This window comes from Eumetopias jubatus, unplaced genomic scaffold (genome assembly GCF_037043125.1).
Source record: "Eumetopias jubatus isolate StellerSeaLion01/CBP00866 unplaced genomic scaffold, mEumJub1_p1.0 scaffold_3, whole genome shotgun sequence".
In the NCBI taxonomy this organism is placed as follows: Eukaryota; Metazoa; Chordata; class Mammalia; order Carnivora; family Otariidae; genus Eumetopias; species Eumetopias jubatus.
The window spans coordinates 59842204-59856905 of record NW_028274809.1 but is presented as its reverse complement, the minus strand read 5'-3'; the positions used below and the strand labels follow the sequence as shown (position 1 = coordinate 59856905).

The window sequence follows — 14702 nt, the reverse complement described above, 5'->3', positions numbered from 1 at the left end:
AGTATCACCTTAATCATTCAATAACTATAGGTAATCTTTGTCTTGAGACCACATGGTGGAAGAAATGTCCGCATTTCCAAGGTAGTGGCTCCACTCAACAGGAGTTGAACTGCCTGTGTATCATTCATATTGGAGGTTGTCATAGTTATTATTTTAGTAAAATCTGCCCAGTGGAATCTCACTGTTTGCTACTTGCTAATGAAGAGAATTTAAAATACTGTCCAAAGGGACTTACCATGGCAACTATCAGAATTTCCACATTGGAAAGCTGGAAGTCCTATAAAATGATCAGAATTTCAGCATTTGCTCATTCTGAAGTATAGTCCAGGTATGAGATGAATGATCCTATAGTTGCCCCAAGGGACTCCCCATCTACTGTGTAACTTTTATGATAAGGAAAAAAGTCATCAGGGTCTCCTTTAGAGAGCTAGATGAAATTATTTTCTAAAACAAGCCAATTTAATTTTTCATTCTGTTTATGAAGGTGTGCCTCAGTGCTCCCCCACTTTGTTCTACCAAACATTTAGAACTCCAAATTTTCATACTTGCCAGACTTCTAATCACTTCCCTTCTCCTTCCTTTTCTATCCAAAGAATCTGGCTCATTTCATACAAAAATATATAAGGTAAGTTTGGTCTAGTTTGCTAGTGTGACTCACTTCACCAAAGTATGATGAATCCTGGGAAAACTTATTATATAAAAAGAATCTTCATCAGCACCCAGACTATGACAGAGCTTCCTACACCCCAGGAAGAGAGCCCATCTGGTTCCGTTCTCTCTGATTCCTTAACGCCATTCTCCTGACAATTCCTTTTTTAATATTCTTTTAAGTCTAATGGTTTGAACTTCAGAGAACCTCAGGATCACCTAGAGGGCTTGTTAAAATACAGGTTCCTGGGCTCCTCCCCCAGAATTTGGGATTCACTGGGGTGGGGCAGGCCTGAGGATTTGTAGAGGCAACAAGTTTCCAGGTGATGTTGATGCTGCTAGTGCAAGGACCATCCACCGTTTTAGGTGGGGTTCTCAACCCTGACTGCACATTAAAACCATCTGTGGACATTTTTCCCCCTTTACTATATTTGTTTTTATTTATTTATTTATTTATTTTTGTTTCGAGTTTTTATTTAAATTCCATTTAGTTAACATACAGTATAATTAGTTTCAGGAGTAGAATTTAGTGATTCATCACTACATATAACACCCAGTGCTCATCACAAGTACCCTCCTTAATACCCATTACCCTTTTAACCCATCCCCCTGCCCACCTTCCCTCCAGCAACCCTCAGTTTGTTCTCTATAGTTAAGAGTCTGTTTTATAGTTTGCCTCTATGCCATCCTTGCCCCCACCCTGGACATATTAGATGTCACACGTGATCAGGCTCCTCTCATTACCCAGGAAATCCGAATTTCTTAGGGGTGGGCCCTAGGGACTGTTGTTTGTTTGTTTGTTTGTCTTTTTTTCCTCTTAGCAGCTCCCAGGGGATTCCAGTATGTGACCAGGGTGAGAATTGCTGCACTAGGAGGAGCTGGTGCTAAAAAGAGATGCAATTCCCGGAGAGATTTTAAAAGAACGCCTTGACTCAAAACCTTCTCTAGAGATTTTGCCTTTTAAACAAGGAATGCATCCCTTAATATTTTAGGAACATTAAAAATACTCCAAAGCCATTATACATTAGTGTATGTCTCATATCCCTGGAACTTATTGGTATTCAATAAACAATAAAGAATTATAATAGCCATAATAACAAATCTTTCATTTCTGATTGCTGCAATTGGGTGGCTAGAAACTTAATTATGCAATTACTTATGGCAAGATAAATGTACCATTTTCTATGAGAGGATAAAAATTTCCAAGATATGAGCATAACAAGGACTTAATAAATGACATGGAAAACTTACTATCAAGAGAGTACTTATCAGGAGACCTCAACTGAGTAAAATCAGAGCTTCTCAGTGAATCTGAGCTATGAATAAATGTGGGCTTGGGAATAACTCTCAATTCCTGCAAATAGACAATGGGATCTTTCATATTTTTTCTAAGATACCTGATTTCAAATATAGACCTTGTCTGAAATTTTTAATACTCTGATGGTGAAAGTTAAAAGAATGCACTGGATTCTCATTCCACAAGACCAGGCAGATTCTATGGGAGGAATTCAGGTGACTGTGACCTGTTTGCAGGCAGGTCAGGTTTGTTTTCCTGTGGCCTAGCACAGCACAGGGCATGTAATAGATGTTCCAGAAACATTTGCCAAATTTAACTGAATATTGTTGCTCTATTTCAGAAGAAATAAATGTACTTTTAAAGAATTTTCCTTTTTAACTGAATTTTTATTTGTAACAGTGTAACAGATGCACATAGTTTAAAGAGTCATGGCTTGTAACAAAAATAATCCCAGTCATTTGTTCCAACCTCCCTCAACCCCTAATTTCTGCTCCCCAGACACAAGCATTTTCTGGTATGCCAGCCATTTCTTCTGAGGTTTCTATCCATATTTGTGCATCAAAGTCCCTACAAAAAACTTTCTTGCTAGAAAACTGATAATATATTTTGATTTAAAAAAATTTTAAAGCAGAGTTTGATAGAAACTCATTGGGCAGGTGGCAACTGTCCAAATGAATTCAGTCAAATGAGTTCTTTAAGGGCTTGAATAATTGGGTTGCACAAGGTCAGGGGCAGAGAAGTTAGTCATGGGGTGGTTTAGATAGGAGTTAACAGGGGGTCTGGGCAGGGAATGGTGGAGATTTGTAAACTCACGCATATCTGGGGTCATTGGTTTGGTACCTGAGGTGAGGCTAGTTGTTGGAACAGTGTGATGTATCCTTTCAGAGCACACGAGTCCCCAAGAGCAACTGTTAAAGGAATTCTTGAAGATATTGACATTGAAAGTGCAAAAGATAACATATTAGAAACTGTCCCAAATTTAGAAATTAGCCAAGACACAGAAAAGATGCTTGTTTCTACTCTAAGTTCTACAACAGTAAGGCAAGCACTGTTCAAAGTACTCTTGATAATAAAACACTTTAACTCAATGTTTCTAATGTTTTAAATTATAATGTGCTATATAGATACTAATTTTACTATTATTTCATTTCCCCCTATGTTTATATATAACAGTAAGAGTTTTAATGTTTTGACACAATTTTAAAGGTCATAGAGCAATCATAATTTTCCCACCAGCTTTAAGATTGCTTTGCAGAGTGCGGCACCTAGAGGAAAAGCCAGAGAGAGATAGCCCTGCTGGGCCTACCGTGCATACACCACCCAGCCCACTCAAGGATATGCACAGACCACCCAGACATATGGGCAGCAAAGTAATGGAACCTATGGACAGCCTACTGATGTCAGCTATACCCAGGCTCAGACCACTGAGACCTATGGGCAGACCACCTTGCATCTTCTTATGGACAGACTCCCGCTGGTTATATTACTCCACCTGCCACCCCGCCCAGGTATATAGTCAGCCTGTCCAGGGGCACGGTACTGGTGTTTATGATACCACCCCTGCTATGGTCACTACCACCTGGCCTCCTATGCAGCTCAGTCTGCATATGGCACTCGGCCTGCTTACCCAGCTGGCAGCCACCGCACCTGCAAGACTGCAGGATGGTAGCAAACCCGCTAAGACTAGTCAACCTCAATCTAGCACAGGGATTTACAACCAGCCCAGCCTAGGATATGGACAGAGTAACTACAGTTATCACCAGGTACTTGGGGGCTACCCATGCAGCTAGTCGAGGCACCACCATCTTATCCTCCTACCAGCTATTCCTCTATATTGCCGACCAACTAGTTATGATCCAAACAGTTACTCTCAGCAGAACTCGTATGGGCAGCCGAGGAGCTATGGTCAACAAAGCAGCCATGGGCAGCAGCTGTCCACTAGTTACGGCCCTCCCACCCTCTCCCCCACCCCCAAACTGAATCCTACAGCCAGGCTCCAAGTCCATATAGCCAACAGAGCAGCAGCTATAGGCAGCAGAGTTCATTCCAACAGGACTACCCCAAGTAGCATGGGTATTTATGGGCAGGGCTCTGGAGGATTTTCCGGACCAGGAGAGAACGGGAGCATGAGTGGCCCTGATAATGGGGGTAGGGGAAGAAGGGGATTTGATCGGTGGAGGCATGAGCAGAAGTGAACGGGGAAAAGGATGCAGTGGAATCGGTGCTGGAGAGCAAGGTGGCTTCAATAAGCCTGGTGGACCCACAGATGAAGGACCAGATCTTGATCTAGGCCCACCTGTAGATCGAAATGAAGACTCTGACAACAGTGTAATTTATGTGCAAGGCTTAAATGACAATGTGACCAGATGATCTGGCAGACTTCTTTAAGCAGTGTGGAGTTATTAAGATGAACAAGAGAATCGGACAACCTGTGATCCATATCTACTTGCACATGGAAACAGGAAAGCCCAAAGGTGATGCTATGGTGTCCTGCGAAGACCCACCAACTGCCAAGGCTGCCATGGAGTGGTTTGATGGGAAAGATTTTCAAGGGAGCAAATTTAAGGTTTCTCTTGCTCGGAAGAAGCCTCTGATGAATGGCACGCGGTGGTATGCCTCCCTGTGAGGGCAGAGGGATGCCACCACCACTTTGTGGAGGTCCAGGGGGCCCAGGAGGTTCTGGGGGCCCCATAGTCACATGGGAGGCTGTGGAGGAGACAGAGGTGGCTTTCCCACAAGAGGGCCCTGGGGTTCCTGAGAGAACCTATATGGAGGAGGAGGAAATGTCTAGCTGGAGACTAGCAGTGCCCCAGTCCAGGGTGTGGAAACCAGAACTTTGCCTGGAGAGCAGAATGCAACCAGTGTAAGGCCCTGAAGCCTGAAGGCTTCCTTCCACCATCCTTCCCACCCCCCGGGGGTGACGGTGGCAGAGGCAGCCCTGGTGCCACGTGGGGAGGAAGAGGTGGCCTATGGGCCATGGTGGTCCCGGTAGAGACAGAGGTGGCTTCCATGGTGGCTGGGGCATGGACCAAGGTGGCTTTGGTGGAGGAAGATGAGGTGGCCCTAGTAGACCTTCTGGACCTTTGATGGAACAGTTGGGAGGAAGAAGAGGTGGACATGGAGGACCTGGAAAAATGGATAAAGGCAAGCACTGTCAGGAACTTAAGAGACGCAGAGACCTGCAGAGGTGCATTGACTACGATTTATTTTTTGAGCCAGAAAATGTTTTAGATTTGTAATTCCATATTAATAATGTTATTATGATCACTCCTTATCTCTACTTTAGTATTTTTCACCATTTGTGAAGAAACATTGAAACAAGTTAAATGGAGAAAAAAAAAAGATTACTTTGCAGTTTCAGCTTGCATGGCCATCTTTATGGTGCCGCACTATTGTGCAAAGTAAGGACTGCCTGTAAATGAAATTGAGAACGTGTTTCCTCTCTTTTCCCTATACCTGCCTGCCCTCTGCTGGAGGTGCCAAATATTAGTGACATTGTCCAAAAACTCAAACTACACTGTACAGGTGGTTCTCAAACTTTTATTCTTCTCTGCCCTATCCTTCACTGCCACCCTTGAGGGATGCAAAGCTTTCCCATCAGAAGCAAGGATGTTCTAATTCTTCGTTGGATTAGTTGTTATATCCAAATTGTGGAGAAGACTGACGCCATTAAGCAATTACAATTACATAACTAAATTCTCTTAATTTAATTCTGGGCTTGGAGTGTAACCTGATAAAGGCTATTGTTGGAAGAGATGTTGAAAGTTATTTCATTCAACTATTTTTACTTTTACTTCTACTGCATAACTAAAAATTTTTCCTGTGCTGTAAAGGTAAGCTCAGAGATAATCACCTTTAAGCCTAGACTGAACCTTTGACTTACGCCAAATTTTGATCGACATTTTCTTTTCTCATTCATTCTCTGTAATTGTCCTCACAGCTTGGACAAGTACTCCTAGAAATGTGTAATATTAAGAGCTACTTAAAGGTATCTGTTGTGACTGAGATTAAGAACTGTGTAACCTTTCAGTTTCTTTCCAGAACTCCCAGATCCATTTCCAGACTCTGAGTTCCAAGATACTGCATTAATCTCCTCTTTTACCCCCAGTCATACCTACACCCCACTCTCCACAGTTTACACTCCCACATAAGGTGATACCACTTCTCTGCTTAGTGATTCAGCACAAGCTAGGTCCACAGGAAATGATGAACACTCTTTTTTTAAATGCACGAATAAAATAATATATTTCATTTCCTTAAAGAAGAAACTGTAGTTAGTACCACTTGGTAATGAGAACAGGAATTGAGGTCCAGGCAATCTATGTATCTACAAACTTCTAGAATTCTGTTAAGAACTCTTGGCTCAAAAGGAGGGGCAGAGGTTATAGAAGATTTAGAAATATGAAATTTTAAAATTCTTTGTCTGCCTATCTCATATTTTGTTGTTGTTAGTAGTTTACATGTAACTTAGCATAAAATGTGGTTTAGTATTCCCTAGGGTTTTTGTTCTTGTAAGAATTCCACTCACTTTTCAGCGGAGCAAGATGGTGGAGGAGTAGGAGACCTGGATTTCATCTGGTCTCAGGAATTCAGCTGAATAGGGATCAAACCATTCTGAACACCTACAAACTCAACAGGAGATCGAAGATAAGAAGAGTAACAACACTCTGAACAGAAAAGCGACCACTTTCTGGAAGGTGGGACGTGCGGAGAAGTGAATCCAAGGCGATATTCGGGAGGATAGACGGCGGGGGAGGGGGCCTCCGTTGGCCGCTTCTGGCAAGTGATAGAGCCGCGGAGCACAAAATCGGAACTTTTAGAAGTCGGCTCTGCTGAGGGACATCGCTCCAGTGGCTAAGCGGGGGGGGTGGAACCCTCGCGGGACAGTGTGGTCTCAGGACCCTCGGGGTCACAGAAAGACCAGGGGTGCCTGAGTGCGGCAGAGCTCCCAGGGATCGGAGCAGGGAAGCCGGCTGCAGAGACGGAGCCGAGGCGTGAGCTCTCAGCTCGGGGTTGCCATAAACTGTGATCCGCGGACCAGTCGGGCCACTGCTCCTCCAGCAGGGACCCAACAAGCAGCAGAGCTGGGGAGACTCCCCTTCCTCCCCCGGGAGGAGTGGCGCAGAAGCGCACCGCAGGGATCTGCTGGGTTTGGAGACTCCACACGGGGTCAGGTGCCAGAGATAGAAACGCTCAGTCACAGGCCGGGTGAGCACGGAGTGCGGCCGGAGACCAGGAAGATGGGAGTGACTGCTTTTCTCTGGGGGCGCACTGAGGAGCGGGGCCCCGAGTTCTCAGCTCCTCCGGGTGGAGATTGGGAGGCCCCCATTTTCACCCTGGTCCTCAAAGCTGTACCGAGAGCTTGCAGGGAACAAAAGCTCCTGAGAGCAAACCCAAGCAGCTTGCTTAGCCTGGACCCACAAGGGCGGGGCAATTCCACCTCCCGGCAAAGATATTTGGGAACCACGGCAACAGGCCCCTCCCCCAGAAGATCAGCACGAACAGCCAGCAAGCCAAGATCAATTTTACCAATCAGGGAGAACGGGAGAACTCCAGCACTAGGGGAATACTGCACATGGAATTCATGGCTTTTTTACCATAATTCATTAGTTTTTCAAAGTTATTTTTTTAACTGTTTTTTTTTGAAGTTTTCTTTTTCCCTTTTTCAACCAACATCTTATCAATCCCTTTTTAAAAAAAAACATTTTTTATTTTTCATTTTTAGAGTCATATTTTTATCCCTTCATAGTAGTTACCCTTATTTTAGGCATATATATATATAAGTTGTTCTCTCTTTAAAATTTTGACATACAATTTCTTCTAACAGATCAAAATATACCCTAAATCACTAGTGTATGTCTTTGTTCTAGTCTCCTGCCTGATCACATTCTCTCCCTTTTTTTTCCTTTTTTTCTTTTTTCTTTTTTTTAAATCTTCTTTCTTTTTAAATACAGCTTCTTATCAATTCCTTTTATAAAATCTTTTATAATTTTCATCTTTACAGTCATCCTCCATCCCTTCATTGTATCAACCCTTATTTTGTACATATATAATTCTTCCTTTAAAATTTTAGCAGGCACTTTCTTCTAACAGACCAAAATACACCCAAAATCTAGTGTGTGGCACTGATCTATGCACTAGCCTGATCATATTTGATCATATTCTGTTTTTTTGTTTTGTTTTGTTCTGTTTTTGTTTGTTTTTATCTTTATCTTTTTCCTTTTTTTTCTTTCTTCTTTCTTTCCCTTTCTTGTCCCCTGGTTTCAGGTCTTTTCTGATTTGTATAGAGTATATTTGCTGGAGACATTGTTAACCTGTTAGCATTCTGTTCTCTCATTCATCTATTCTCCTCTGGACAAAATGACAAGATGAAAAAAATCACCTCAGCAAAAAGAACAAGAGGTAGTACTGTCTGCCAGGGACCTACTCAATACTGACATTAGTACGATGTCAGACCTAGAGTTCAGAATCATGACTTTAAAGATACTAGCTGGGCTTGAAAAAAGTGTGGAAGTTATTAGAGAAACACTTTCTGGAGAAATAAAAGAACTAAAATCTAACCAAGTTGAAATCAAAAAGGCTATTAATGAGGTGCAATAAAAAATGGGGGCACTAACTGCTAGGATAAATGAGGCAGAAGAGAGAATCAGTAATATAGAAGACCAAATGATGGAAAATAAAGAGGCTGAGAAAAAGAGATAAACAACTACAGGATCACGAGGGCAGAATTCGAGAGATAAATGATATGATAAGACGAAACAACATTAGAATAATTGGGATCCCAGAAGAAGAAGAAAGAGAGAGAGGGGCAGAAGGTATATTGAAGCAAATAATAGCAGAGAACTTCCCTAATGTGAGGAAGGAAACAGGCATCAAAATCCAGAAGGCACAGAGAACCCCTCTCAAAATCAATAAAAATAGGTCAAAACCCCGACATCTAATAGTTAAACTTACGAGTCTCAGAGATAAAGAGAAAATCCTGAAAGCAGCTTGGGAGAAGAAATATGTAACCTACAATGGTAGAAACATTAGACTGGCAACAGAGACCTGGCAGGCCAGAAAGGACTGGCAAGATATCTTCAGAGCACTAAACGAGAAAAATATGCAGCCAAGAATACTATATCCAGCTAGGCTCTCATTGAAAATTGAAGGAGAGGTAAAAAGCTTCCAGGACAAACAAAAACTAAAGGAATTTGCAAACACGAAACCAGCCCTACAAGAAATATTGAAAGGGGTCCTCTAAGCAAAGAGAGAGCCTAAAAGCAGCATAGATCAGAAAGGAACACAGAAAATATACAGTCACAGTCACCTTACAGGCAATACAATGGCACTAAATTCATACCTTTCAATAGTTACCTTGAATGTAAATGGGCTAAATGCCCCAATCAAAAGACACAGGCTATCAGATTGGATTAAAAAACAAGACCCATCAATAGACTCATTTTAGACCCAAAGGCACCCCCAGATTGAAAGTGAGGGGGTGGAAAACCATTTACCATGCTAATGGACACCAAAAGAAAGCTGGGGTGGCAATCCTTATATCAGACAAATTAGATTTTAAAACAAAGACTGTAATAAGAGATGAGGAAGGACACTATATCCTACTTAAAGGGTCTATCCAACAAGAAGATCTAACAATTGTAAATATCTATGCCCCGAACATGGGAGCAGCCAATTATATAAGGCAATTAATAACAAAAGCAAAGAAACACATTGACAACAATACAATAATAGTGGGGGACTTTAACAACCCCCTAACTGAAATGGACAGATCATCTAAGCAAAAGATCAACAAGGAAATAAAGACTTTAAATAAAACACTGGACCAAATGGACTTTACAGACATATTCAGAACATTCCATCCCAAAGCAACGGAATACACATTCTTCTCTAGTGCCCATGGAACATTCTCCAGAATAGATCACATCCTAGGTCACAAATCAGGTCTCAACCGGTACCAAAAGATTGGGATTATTCTGTGCATATTTTCAGACCACAATGCTTTGAAACTAGAACTCAATCACAAGAGAGAAGTCGGAAAGAACTCAAATACATGGAGGCTAAAGAGCATCCTACTAAAGAATGAATGGGTCAACCAGGAAATTAAAGAAGAATTAAAAAAATTCATGGAAACCAATGAAAATGAAAACACAACTGTCCAAAATCTTTGGGATACAGCAAAGGCAGTCCTGAGAGGAAAGTATATAGCAATACAAGCCTTTCTCAAGAAACAGGAAAGGTCTCAAATACACAACCTAACCCTACACCTAAAGGAGCTAGAGAAAAAACAGCAAATAAAGCCTAAACCCAGCAGGAGAAGAGAAATAACAAAGATCAGAGCAGAAATCAATGAAATAGAAACCAAAAGAACAGTAGAACAGAACAGAAATGGGCAGAAGACATGAACAGACATTTTTCCAAAGAAGACATCCAAATGGCCAACAGACACATGAAAAAGTGCTCAACATCGCTCGGCATCAGGGAAATCCAAATCAAAACCTCAGTGAGATATCACCTCACACCAGTCAGAATGGCTAAAATTAACAAGTCAGGGAACGACAGATGTTGGCGGGGATGTGGAGAAAGGGGAACCCTCCTACACTGTTGGTGGGAATGCAAGCTGGTGCAACCACTCTGGAAAACAGTATGGAGGTTCCTCAAACAGTTGAAAATAGAGCTACCATACAATCCAGCAATTGCACTACTGGGTATTTACCCCAAAGATACAAATGTAGGGATCCGAAGGGGTATGTGCACTCCAATGTTTATAGCAGCAATGTCCACAATAGCCAAACTGTGGAAAGAGCCAAGATGTCCATCGACAGATGAATGGATAAAGAAGAAGTGGTATATATACACAATGGAATATTATGCAGCCATCAAAAGGAATGAGATCTTGCCATTTGCAATGACGTGGGTGGAACTGGAGGGTGTTATGCTGAGTGAAATAAGTCAATCAGAGAAAGACATGTATCATATGACCTCACTGATATGAGGAATTCTTAATCTCAGGAAACAAACTGAGGGTTGCTGGAGTGGTGGGGGGTGAGAGGGATTGGGTGGCTGGGTGATAGACATTGGGGAGGGTATGTGCTATGGTGAGTGCTGTGAATTGTACAAGACTGATGAATCACAGATCTGTACTTCTGAAACAAATAATGAAATATATGTTAAGAAAAAAAAAGGAAGAAGATAGCAGGAGGGGAAGAATGAAGTGGAGTAAGTTGGAGGGGGAGACGAACCACGAGAGACGATGGACTCTGAAAAACAAACTGAGGGTTCTAGAGGGGAGGGGGGTGGGGGGATGGGTTAGCCTGGTGATGGGTATTAAAGAGGGCACGCTCTGCGTGGAGCACTGGGTGTTATGCACAAACAATGAATCATGGAACACTACATCAAAAACTAATGATGTAATGTATGGTGATTAACATAAGAATAAAAAATTATAAAAAAAAATTCCACTCACATCTCTGATCACAAAAATTATTATCATGCCCATTTTATATTGGGGGAAATGAAGACAAATGGAGAAATGAAAAGAAATGCCTGATTTTACAATAGATCTGGTAACAGAATACTGGAGCCACTGTTATTTCACTTTATCAGAGTAGCGATTTTCTCTCTCTTTCCTTCCCTCATTCCTTCCTTCTTCCTTCCCTCCTTTATTTCTTTCTTCTCTTTCTCTCTTTCTCTTTTTTCTTTCTTCCTCCCTCCCTCTCTTTCTTTTCTTTGCATACTCCTTAAAATAGTTTTGAAAAATGATGTGATTTCTCACACATTTTTATGTTAACATCTGAAATTTTTTTGTCATAAATTTAAATAGTAGCAAAGGATGGAATCATATTGTGAATATTGATATTTTAACAAAAACCTATTCCATCACTCTTTGATGCATACAATATGAGAGCAATGCACTGTATTACTTTTAAAAATATATGAACATGTCATTTGTGATACATGGATGGATCTTGAGTGCATTATGCTAAGCAAACTAAATCAGAGAAAAACAAATACTGTATGATCTCACAGATACAGAACACAGGTTGGTTGCCATCAGTGCGGGGTGGGAGCTAGGGGATAGGGGAGTAGGGGCAGTGGCAAAATGAGTGAAAGTGGTCAAAAGGGACAAATTTCTAGTCTTAAAATACGTCATAGAAATGTAATGTACAGCTTGACAACCATATATTAATAAGACTATATTGTACAAAAGTTGCTAAGGGATTAGATCTTAAAAGTGCTCATCAGAAGAAAAAAATATAATGATGTGCAGTGACAGATGCTAACTGGATTTATTGTGGTGATCATTTTGTAATATATACATATATCAAATCATTATGTTGTACACCTGAAACTAATGTTACATGTCAATTTTATCTCAACATAAAAAAAAAAAACATGAGCAGTATCTTTCCTAACATTAGGAAATTTTACTTTGTTCCTTTCTCCTTGAACTTGAATTTCTATTTTACTTTACCCACAGAATTTTGTTCTTTATATTTGAAAGTTTAAAAAGTTTAATCATTATACTTTTCTGCACAAAAAATATATGTATGTTGAAATTAAAATATATGCTTCCTGTATTGATAAAGCTGAGTGTTAAATTTTCCTCTGGATTTAAGTTATCATCACAGTTATTAGATACAATTGAATATAACATAAATGCATTGTTAAATTTAATAATTATTAAACATAATCAGTGAAATATTACTAGAATTGTATCTCTAATGATGTGGATCTCCTTTTTCCTTTTTTAGTTAGTGTATATATCAAAAGATATATATTACTTATTGCTAGAATGTGACTGGATTCTGTGGAATTGACAGCAAAAATAAGTTATTAGCTATTTTTACACATAGGACTTTCAAAAGATGTATTAATGACTGTTTACCATAGAATCCACAAACCATTCTTGTTAAGCTAATGTACATCTGAGAAATACATCACCGGCTAAAATAAACTGGTAGAAAGTGGTTGACCAATGAGAACAAGCAGGAAATTAAATGCATCCAAGTAAAAAATGAATATAGATTTTCCTTAACTAATTATCTTTATGAAATAGTTAATTACAAATTTTCTTTTATGAGTCCGAGTGTATAAGAAAATATAAAATACTAAGTTGCCATACATGTCTCTAATTCTTGAAAATGTAATATTGATCAGCAGAAATACATGGGGGAATTTTTATCTCCTCTTTCTTAAAATTATGCAGCTGAGACACAGACCACTTGCTTTGATCAAGGTGGCTTCGCTGGAGACACTTGTACCCTAGGGATTCCAAATGAGTGAGGGATTTGCCTTTATTTTATGAAGTAGGGTAAAAGTGACTGGGAATTTTTCCCTTCCTTCTCCTAATGTCCTCCGTGCTATTCCTTATGTTCCACGAATAAGTGAAACCATATGATAATTGACTTTCTCTGCTTGACTTATTTCACTGAGCATAATCTCCTCCAGCCCCATCCATGTTGATGTAAAAGTTGGGTATTCATCCTTTCTGATGGCTGAGTAATATTCCATTGTATATATGGACCACATCTTCTTTATCCATTTGTCTGTTGAAGGGCATCTCGGCTCTTTCCACAGTGTGGCTATTGCGGACATTGCTGCCATCAAAAACTAACGATGTATTGTATGGTGACTAACATAACATAATAAAATAAAATTTTTTTAAAAAGTGACTAGGAATGAGAAGCTGGGAAAGAGACTGGGCACAGCACCTTGATCAAGCACATGTTTTCAGGCAGATCAGATTTAAGCATGCATGATATGGAATTTGAGGACCTGAAAATGAGTCCTCTTTAAACCCGCACAGCTGTCATATCAACCCCAATTTGAAGAGCACAATAGAGACCTCTGGGACCCACAGTGTATTTTATCTAAACTTCTTAGAAAGCCCAGGGACACAAAGCCTGGCTGGGCTGTTCTGTGAAAGACCTTCACAAAAGCTTGAAACGTTATGTGACGACAGCCTTCTTTATGGAACCACAACCTTTCGAACTGGATACTGAAGCAGTACCGTAGGACACAGGGCAAATAAAACATGGTGGAAGACTATTCCGTACTTTTAATACCTTTCCATCTTTGAGTGAAAGTTTATTTCCATAAGGAAGGAAAAAAACAGAATGTAACAGCAACATCCAGACAAGATCATAATCAGCTCAAAAATGTACCTGTTTTAAGAAGCTTTGAAGGGCTGGACTTCAGTGGTTAAATATGAGCTCTTTTTAGTGATCTAGAGATGAAATAAATAAAACTATCATGCTATTTTTCTAAAGCATTTAATAAGTGTATATATTACAATCTAAAATATAATTGTGATCAATAATTTTTAAGGTGCTAGAAGACATTTCATTATACTTCAATGATTTTAGCCTCTATTTTAAAATTGCCACAAATTTATAAAGCATTTATAATTTTTTTTTGGAAAAAAAGTCAATTCTGTAGCAAAAATGAATGAAATTGAAAACCTGTCCTTGAGATTTGGGAAATGTAGTTGTGTAGATTGCATGCTCGTTGATAAAAAGATGGTGGAACTATGTTGGAAATAGGGCTTTGATTTTTTAAAATGTTTACTTGGGCTACACATTCACCTTCATTTTTGTCAATCTACACCATTTCTGCATGTGTGGCTAAAATATACACTTACTATTAAACTATCTGATTAGGTTGGCCTAATCCTCTAATTTAATAAACTATTTTCTTATTCCTAGAATTAATATATATATGGATGAGTTCAAAGAGTGTGTTTTTCAGATTTACT

At 40.0% G+C, this 14702-nt stretch overlaps 1 pseudogene; it reads left to right on the top strand.

Moving 5' to 3' along the window:
• Positions 1–2088: 2088 nt before the first annotated feature.
• On the top strand, positions 2089–5184 carry LOC114225016 (RNA-binding protein EWS pseudogene; annotated as a pseudogene).
• Positions 5185–14702: the final 9518 nt, after the last annotated feature.